This window comes from Mus pahari, chromosome 15 (assembly GCF_900095145.1).
Source record: "Mus pahari chromosome 15, PAHARI_EIJ_v1.1, whole genome shotgun sequence".
In the NCBI taxonomy this organism is placed as follows: domain Eukaryota; kingdom Metazoa; phylum Chordata; class Mammalia; order Rodentia; family Muridae; genus Mus; species Mus pahari.
Window position 1 is genome coordinate 1,956,309 of NC_034604.1, and position 7,490 is coordinate 1,963,798.

The following is a 7,490-nucleotide window of genomic DNA, read 5'->3' on the forward strand; positions in this document are numbered from 1 at the left end:
AGAGAGAGAGAGAGAGAGAGAGAGAGAGAGAGAGAGAGAGAGAGAGAGAGGCCTAGTTTTTTTAAGTAGATCACTCACAGTCTCTGGAAATTTGGAGATCTGATGTAGGTCTCTGTGTGCTGTGTTCTTCAGCTGGTTCTGTCTCTCGTGGATGGCATAACCATCCTCTGCTACCATCTGTGGGAACTAAAAGGGGATGTGGGGAAAAGAGGGAGAAGAGGATAGCCCATGTCCGACCAGAGTTCCTCCTATGCTCTGGGCAGGAGGATGTGGGAGGACTGCTGGACACTTTCCACTTGGTGCTGGGGGGGGCATCTAAGCCACTGACCACACTCAACGTGGACTGGACAAGAGGCAGCCCCCGACCGGGGCCCTCAGGGCGATACCCTGTAGGTAACTGGGAAGGAGTTTAGCCTGAAGGTCAGAAGCATGGGACATTGTCTATGTGACTAAAAGCCATGCTTCTCCTGTGGGGGCTGTGGGGGGCGGTAACTTCGACAGGAGCCAGGGTCCCAGGAGACATGAGAGAACTCCTTCTGTCCCATGTAGGTGAATTATCACCACCAGGTCCCAGGATTCAGACCTCAGCTCAACTGGAGACCAGACTGTGTATAGCCTAATGCCCTACATATGTGCATGTGTGTACAAGTAGGCTCAGAGGATAGAAATGTTGGACCCCTTTGTGAGCTTCTTGCAGCTGGGAACTGAGCTCAGGTCATCTAAAAGAATAGTAAGCACTCTCGACAATTAAGTCATCTCTTGAGCTGCTTTCATTGAAGTCTTGTGGTTTTTCTATAGGCCTGTTTATGCTTCCACACAGTATGTCAATTCTGAAGTGATAACTTTTTGAAACCATAAGTTTTGGAGAAAAAATGGGCATATTTGCAAGATGGTAAAGTGTGGAGGTGGGAAACCTAAGTCTTAAGTCAGCTTCTCCAAGGAGTTTGATGCTATATATGTGGACAAGAAGGCATGGGGTAAGGTGAGGGGGAGATTCCTGGAGAAGAAGTCATCAGTCACAACCATTGCTTCTTGTGGGAGGGGTGTTCATAAAATGGCAAGACTTGCATCACATAAAGAGAGAAGTCTGCTCCCAACCTCAAAAGGGATGCTTCCATTGCACTTATGTGGGCCCAAAATTTGGCCTTCAAGATACTGAAAAGTGACCTTGACAGCTATTATCATAACCCACATGCCAGAGGTGTTACAGCAAAACTAGTAGGAGGCTAATGCATTCCTTTGATATGGCTTTTTAAAAAGTTAACAGAATCAAGTGTGACTAGAAAGTTTGTTCCACTGTCTCTCAACTAAGTTTTAGCTTCATACTGGATTACTTTCCTGTCATTCCAATAAAACACCTTGAGAAAAGCAAGTTAGTGGAAAGAAAGCCTTTATTTTGGCTTACAGTTCCAAGGGATACATTTCATTGGACTGGGGTATGATAGACACACAGGTGACACAGGACTGTAGAGGCAGAGACAAAGAGAACACAGAAGCCTGTGAAAACAAAGTGGAGGAGGCAGAACGAAGCTCTAAATCCTCAGAGCCCACGTCAGGGTTGGACTTCCTCTAGCTGAGTCCCAGCCCTTCCTGACAACACCAACAACCAGAGACCAGATGTTAAAATACATGAGCCTGTGGGGGCACTTCTCACCAAGGCAACCACACATAGCCCAATCCACTTGGAGTTGTCCTTTCCCTGCTACCGGGATGGCCACTTGTCCAGCTTTCTTTCCCTTTTCCCCACAGCTTCAGACTTCTTTCCTCTGATGGATAACCTCACACTGTTTTGTCATATTCGGCACCATCCATTTTCACAAAAATCCATGTGATCTCTCCTTACCACATATGATCCTTACAATGCTCAAATTTAGACAAAAAATACAACAACAACAACAAAAAAAAGAGTTAAATTAGAAAGGGACCAATTTCCTGCAGTGAACTCTTAAGTGGCTGATGAGTTGCTGGTTAAGACAAGAATGGTCATTTGGCTGTTCCATGGTGATAATTCACAGTTGGGTCCCTCTGTAGACATTGCCCTCAATGTATGAAGCCACTTTGCCTAGGATAACCCTCCTTAGTGATTGCAGACATCCAGAAACCTCTCAGTGTTGTGGGAAGGCATGGCAGCTGAACCCAGGGGGTTACAACTCTGGCCAGTGGGTGCAGTTCCAGGACAGCCCAGCCCATGGGAGTGAGTTTTGCTTCTGATGGGAGCTCACTGCAGCTGGCTGTTCCTCCTGCCTTCCCTGTCATGTGAGGATAATTTCCCCTATGATCTGCTGCACGTAAATCTCCAAGTTCTAAGGACTTTTCCTTAGAGAATCTTACCTGCTCTCAGTGCAAAGCTGATTATGTCATTCCTCTGCTCAAAATCCCTAGCCAACAGACAGCATTAAGTTCTGTGCTTGGTACAGAAAGTTTGGCTGTGATCCATGTCTTTCTCCTTTCTCACCATCGGCTGCCCTTAAGCAAGGCACACATGTATAGTTGCACATCTCCCAGCTTCCCTCACATGACCTCACCTCCACATGACCTCTCCTGTTTAACAGCCATGAATGGTTATTTCCTCTGGAGAGGTTTCTGTTGCTATAAGCATGCATGCTTTTCCCCTCCCCTGGTGTGGCAGTGCTGTGGGTGGACCCCATGCCTCCTACATGCTAAGTAATTTCAGGTTTCTTTATTTATTTTAAAGATTTATTTATTTATTTTATGTATGTGAGTACACTGTAGCTGTCTTTAGACACACCAGAAGAGGGCACCGAATCCCATTACAGATGATCGTGAGTCACCATGTGGTTGCTGGGAACTGAACTCAGGACTTCTGGAAGAAAGGTCAGTGCTCTTAACCAGTAAGTCATCTCTCCAGCCCCAGGGCCTTCCTACTGTGGCTCAGGCAAAGCTTGAGCTTGGCAATCCTTCAGCCTCTGTTGCCTGAGTGTTGGAATTACAGGTGTGTGCCGCTATGCTAAGCTTGGACTATATAGCTCTTTACTTAAGAAAACGCCAAGCATTGAAACTTCGAGGCTTTTGCCCATCTGCCCTCCTGCTAGTTGGGATATCCAGGCAGGGATGTCCAACACTTAGTAGAGTCCCATTACAGTTTTGAAAAACAAATGAGCTAATGAGTTAAAGAATGAATGAATAAACTTGAAAATGAGCTGGTCATTATTACAAGGAATAAATATTTATAAATGTATGCTAGATATGGTTCATGGTGTCATATCTAAAATATTTATTGTTGATATAGTCTACATTTTTGTTTTGAATTGTGAACTTCCATGTTGACCAGTGACAAATCCAAGTACATACTTTGTGGCAAAATGAAATCCAAATCTTAGATCTTTAAAATTGGTTCTGCTTATAAAAAACAAGAAAAGAGGAAAGGGGAGTGCTGGGGTGGGGGAACACTAGTAACTCCAGGGGAAATGGAGCGTGATGAAGAGGGACCCGATTAAGTAGGATTGCCTAGAGTCTTCTTCTGCCCAAGAGGCTTGGTTTTATCTCACTTTTTCACACTGTAAAATGTCAAATTAAACTGCAAAGTTAATTCTCATGATGGTGGATGGGATTCTAAAGGCATTAATTAAGGATTATGGGGCATTTAGTTTTAGTCCTTGCAGATAAAACTTTTTAATAATTAAATAATTATTTTTACTTCTGCTTACTTATATAATTACAGATTGTTACAGTTCAACATCAGGACTTTAAACACTGTCTTCAGAGCCTTGGGAGGCTATTTTAATATGAGATTTGTACTTACTGGAATATTCAAGTTTGTGATTTATAATACTAGGGTTCCTTTGAATAATTTTCCTCTCCAAAGACTAAAAACATTCACAGGATGAAAGCCTATCTTCTGGAAATTCACTGTGGGGATGGTGCAGGGCTCACCCTGGGAAAATGTGAAATAGCCACTGCTCTCTCTCTCAGTGATTTACCTTAGCAGGACAGTAATCATTAGCATTGTCCAAAACAAATGAACTTATCTTTCTAGGAACTGAATGGATTTTCTACAAGAAAGTTTAAGGGAAAAAAGAATAAAACCATCTTTTTCTGGTAATACAGTGACATAAAAATAAGATTTTTTTTTTAATGCATTGCCTGTTTGAAAATTCAAAGGTCATGTAAAAATACCTATCTTCATATATTTCAGACACTGAAATATTAATGGGCAAATTTGGAATCATTGCCATCCTGACAAATAAGGTATGAGGACATTATAAATTTGAAACTGCAAAATATATGAACTGATAAAATATACTACAATTTAAAATTCAGCATTTTTTTCTGAACTTGCTGTGTTTTGGATTTTTCTTTGGGTCACTCAGCCACTCTATCTGTAAACAAGTTACTCTAATTCAGGAGTAATATTTAAAATTACACACACACACACACACACACACACACACACACGACACAACAATGGAAGTCATGGTGCTTGAAATGACACCAAAATTCAGTGGTCAAGCATGCATTGTTGTCAAGATAAAGTTTTAACTTTTTTACACAGCTAGAGAAAACATTTGCACTGAAACACATGGCCTCCCTGTCACCCTGATGGCAGACTATTGTAGCCAATAGTGTAATACATGAACCCGGAGAGTCTAGGATACTCTCTGTGAGGATTCGCAGGCTACCAGGGTAGCAGCTGTTTTACATTTAAGAGGACAGGGGTTTGTTAGCACCATTCTGTAAGAAATAAATGAGCTTTCAGTGTACTACAATTTCTGGTAACCTCTGAATATGACAAGTGTTCTTCAGCAAGAAATCAAGATAAGAACACCTGCAATGACTTATTTTCAAAACAGAAACGTTGTGGTTGTAGGATGCAGGATGAAGGGGCTGACACCACATGGGTGCAGCTAGTATTTCTGTCCCTTGACAGGATCTCAGTGGACTGGTTAAAAAGAAAGAGAGAGAGAGAGAGAGAGAGAGAGAGAGAGAGAGAGAGAGAGAGAAGAGAGAGAACCTTGAGTAACTCCTTTCATTAAGCCAACTGTGTAGGATCTTAAGCTCATGACTTTCTTGTATCTTTGCCTATCATGTAACAGATATGAATGAGTAGTCATATATCTGACTTGGGTTCTTGCTGTGTAGCCCAAGCTGGCCTCAAACTTGTGTCTGTTCTATCTTAGGTCCTTAAGTGTTGGGATTATGAGGGTATACCGCCACATTTGGCTATTTATGTGATTTAGTAAGCCCAGTTCAAGGAGTAACTTCTGCAAGTTGCCATTTCAATTCTGTTAAATAGATTGTCACGTCCTCTCTTCTCCTCTCTTCTCCTCTCCTCTCCTCTCCTCTCCTCTCCTCTCCTCTCCTCTCCTCTCCTCTCCTCTCCTCTCCTCTCCTCTCCTCTCCTCTCCTCTCCTCGAGTCAGTCTGTGATCTCCTGTAACAACTGCACCCACAAATGAACTGGAGAACTAACATGCCTGTGCAAAACCATGTGACCTTCAGAGTTTGAGCTAGACACCACAGCACAGTGTCAAATACATTTGGAATGAAGATATAGTGAGTTCTTTAATGGAATATTTACTCTCACTGAAAATTAGTGTTGGAGATTTTAGCCAATTTAAAAGGCCACAAATCAATAACAATATAAATCCTGGAAAACAATACATAGTTCACACTTTTTGCAGAGGATAAAGAACACCCCCCAGAAGGTATTAAAACACTTAGTTTTGTCTGTTTTTGTTCTTAACTAGGGGAATTGGGTAAGGTTTCAAAATGTAAGCTAGATATATAAATGTCAGTGGATTTTTTTTTTAATTCATGATTGCAACTTTGGTGTATAACCAAAAAAAAACTCTAGATTCACAGTGGCTCACAAGAGCAAACATTCTTTTTTTTTTTTTTTTCTAACAGTATATAAGAGCTGATGCTCCACAGGTCTTCCATTCTTCTGTAGGTTTTCTAGGTTGCTAAACGTGCAAGAGTCTAATCCATTCCTGTCTGAAATGCACTCAGGTTAGCAGTTTTGATGGAAGAGGTGATCTCCACCCCTGGGTCGAAGAACAGCCTTGCTTGCAATTCGCTGTGAAATATAGGTATTCCAAGCTCATTGTCCTGCTGTAGTCCACTGTTTGTCCAGGCCACATATGGACCCATTCAGATCATCACTGTGGAGATGGAGACCCAGCTCAAACATGTTGACAATCTGGCTGTGGCTTTTGCTGAATATAGAGGTTTGTCTCTAACCAATGTGAAGCCTGTGAATCCGGCAACTTTACATGGTAGCTTGAATGTAACTAAGCTAATGAGGGCTTTCATGGTTCTTCACAGTGGGCTATGCCCTGTTAGGAGGCAGAGCTCAGTTCCACACTGCTTCACAGCTCCTGTTATTCTAGAAACTAGACTAAGGGAGGGACCCTCACCTGAACACTTTGATGCCAGAGACTAAGTGTAACAAACAACTGAATCTGAAATTTCTGCTTTGTGTTACTTCTTGTTATCTCACTCATTGGCCAAAACAAGTCATGTGACCAGCCTAAATGGAAAGAGGAAGCACGCTTCTTATCTGGAAAAACTACTTGTTGGTGGTGTTGTTCTTATATCAGTCATGGACAGAGCAGATGGCAGTCCCTTGTTCATCCTAGCTTGATGCCTGGCATGGTGGCCAAAGCTGTTTTATGCGTAGGACACCTAAAATCCAATCAAGTCAAATCAAATCCAGGTAGCACAGCCCAGGAGGAGGAAGACAGAGACCTGCCAGCCACCAAGCCACCCGCAAACCTGTACTTCAGAGCTAGGCACAGACTGGGCCATAGACACCCACTTGCAGCCACACCACACAGAGCAGATGAAGGATGTCACCCAGGGATCCACCAGCCATGTGGCCAGCCTGAGAATGAGACACCACAATGTGCAAGCATGTGGTGGTCATATGGGAGAGAAAGAGGGGCAGAGCAGCACTGTGAGGAGAGACGGAGCTGGAGACTGGAGGGTGGAGAGCAGTAGCCTATCGTAGTGACCAAACCCCACCTGTTGCCATGGTGAGGTCTCAGCCTGAGCTGCCACTGAGGCCATATCTGAGTCCATGGCTGTACAGCAGCAGAGGGAACTCATATTACCGCTAGAGAATATGGGGCATTCCTCTTATCAGGGCAGGACCATGTGGATGTGCAGAGGCTGTGCAGAACTGGCCCCTCCCCTCACTGGCTGCAGTGCCCTGGAGAACTGGCCACATCTCTCTCACACAGCAGCACTTGGGAGAGTAGACCCTGCCACTCACCTGCACAGCACACCAGAGCTGACCCTAGTGGTAGGGACTTGGGTGAGCTGGCCTGGGAAAGCTGGCCCTGTCACTCATCTGCCTGTCCACTGTGAGGGGGGTGTAGGAGTGATGCCCTCCCTGCTACCTCACCCCTCGACAACTGTTACAGTTGGGAGACGAAGTGGAAACTTAAGGGTTCTTTGGAAAGTCGTTTGGATGGTGTTTTGCTGGGACAAACACGTGAAGGAATGTTGAGCTGAAGTGGACATAAGTGA

General features: G+C 43.8%; 1 non-coding gene across 1 annotated transcript; it reads left to right on the forward strand.

The window, feature by feature from the left end:
- Window positions 1–6,509: 6,509 nt before the first annotated feature.
- Window positions 6,510–6,648, forward strand: LOC115065602. The gene has a single exon (XR_003845365.1). It is a non-coding gene; the product is annotated as a small nucleolar RNA SNORA48 (small nucleolar RNA).
- Window positions 6,649–7,490: the final 842 nt, after the last annotated feature.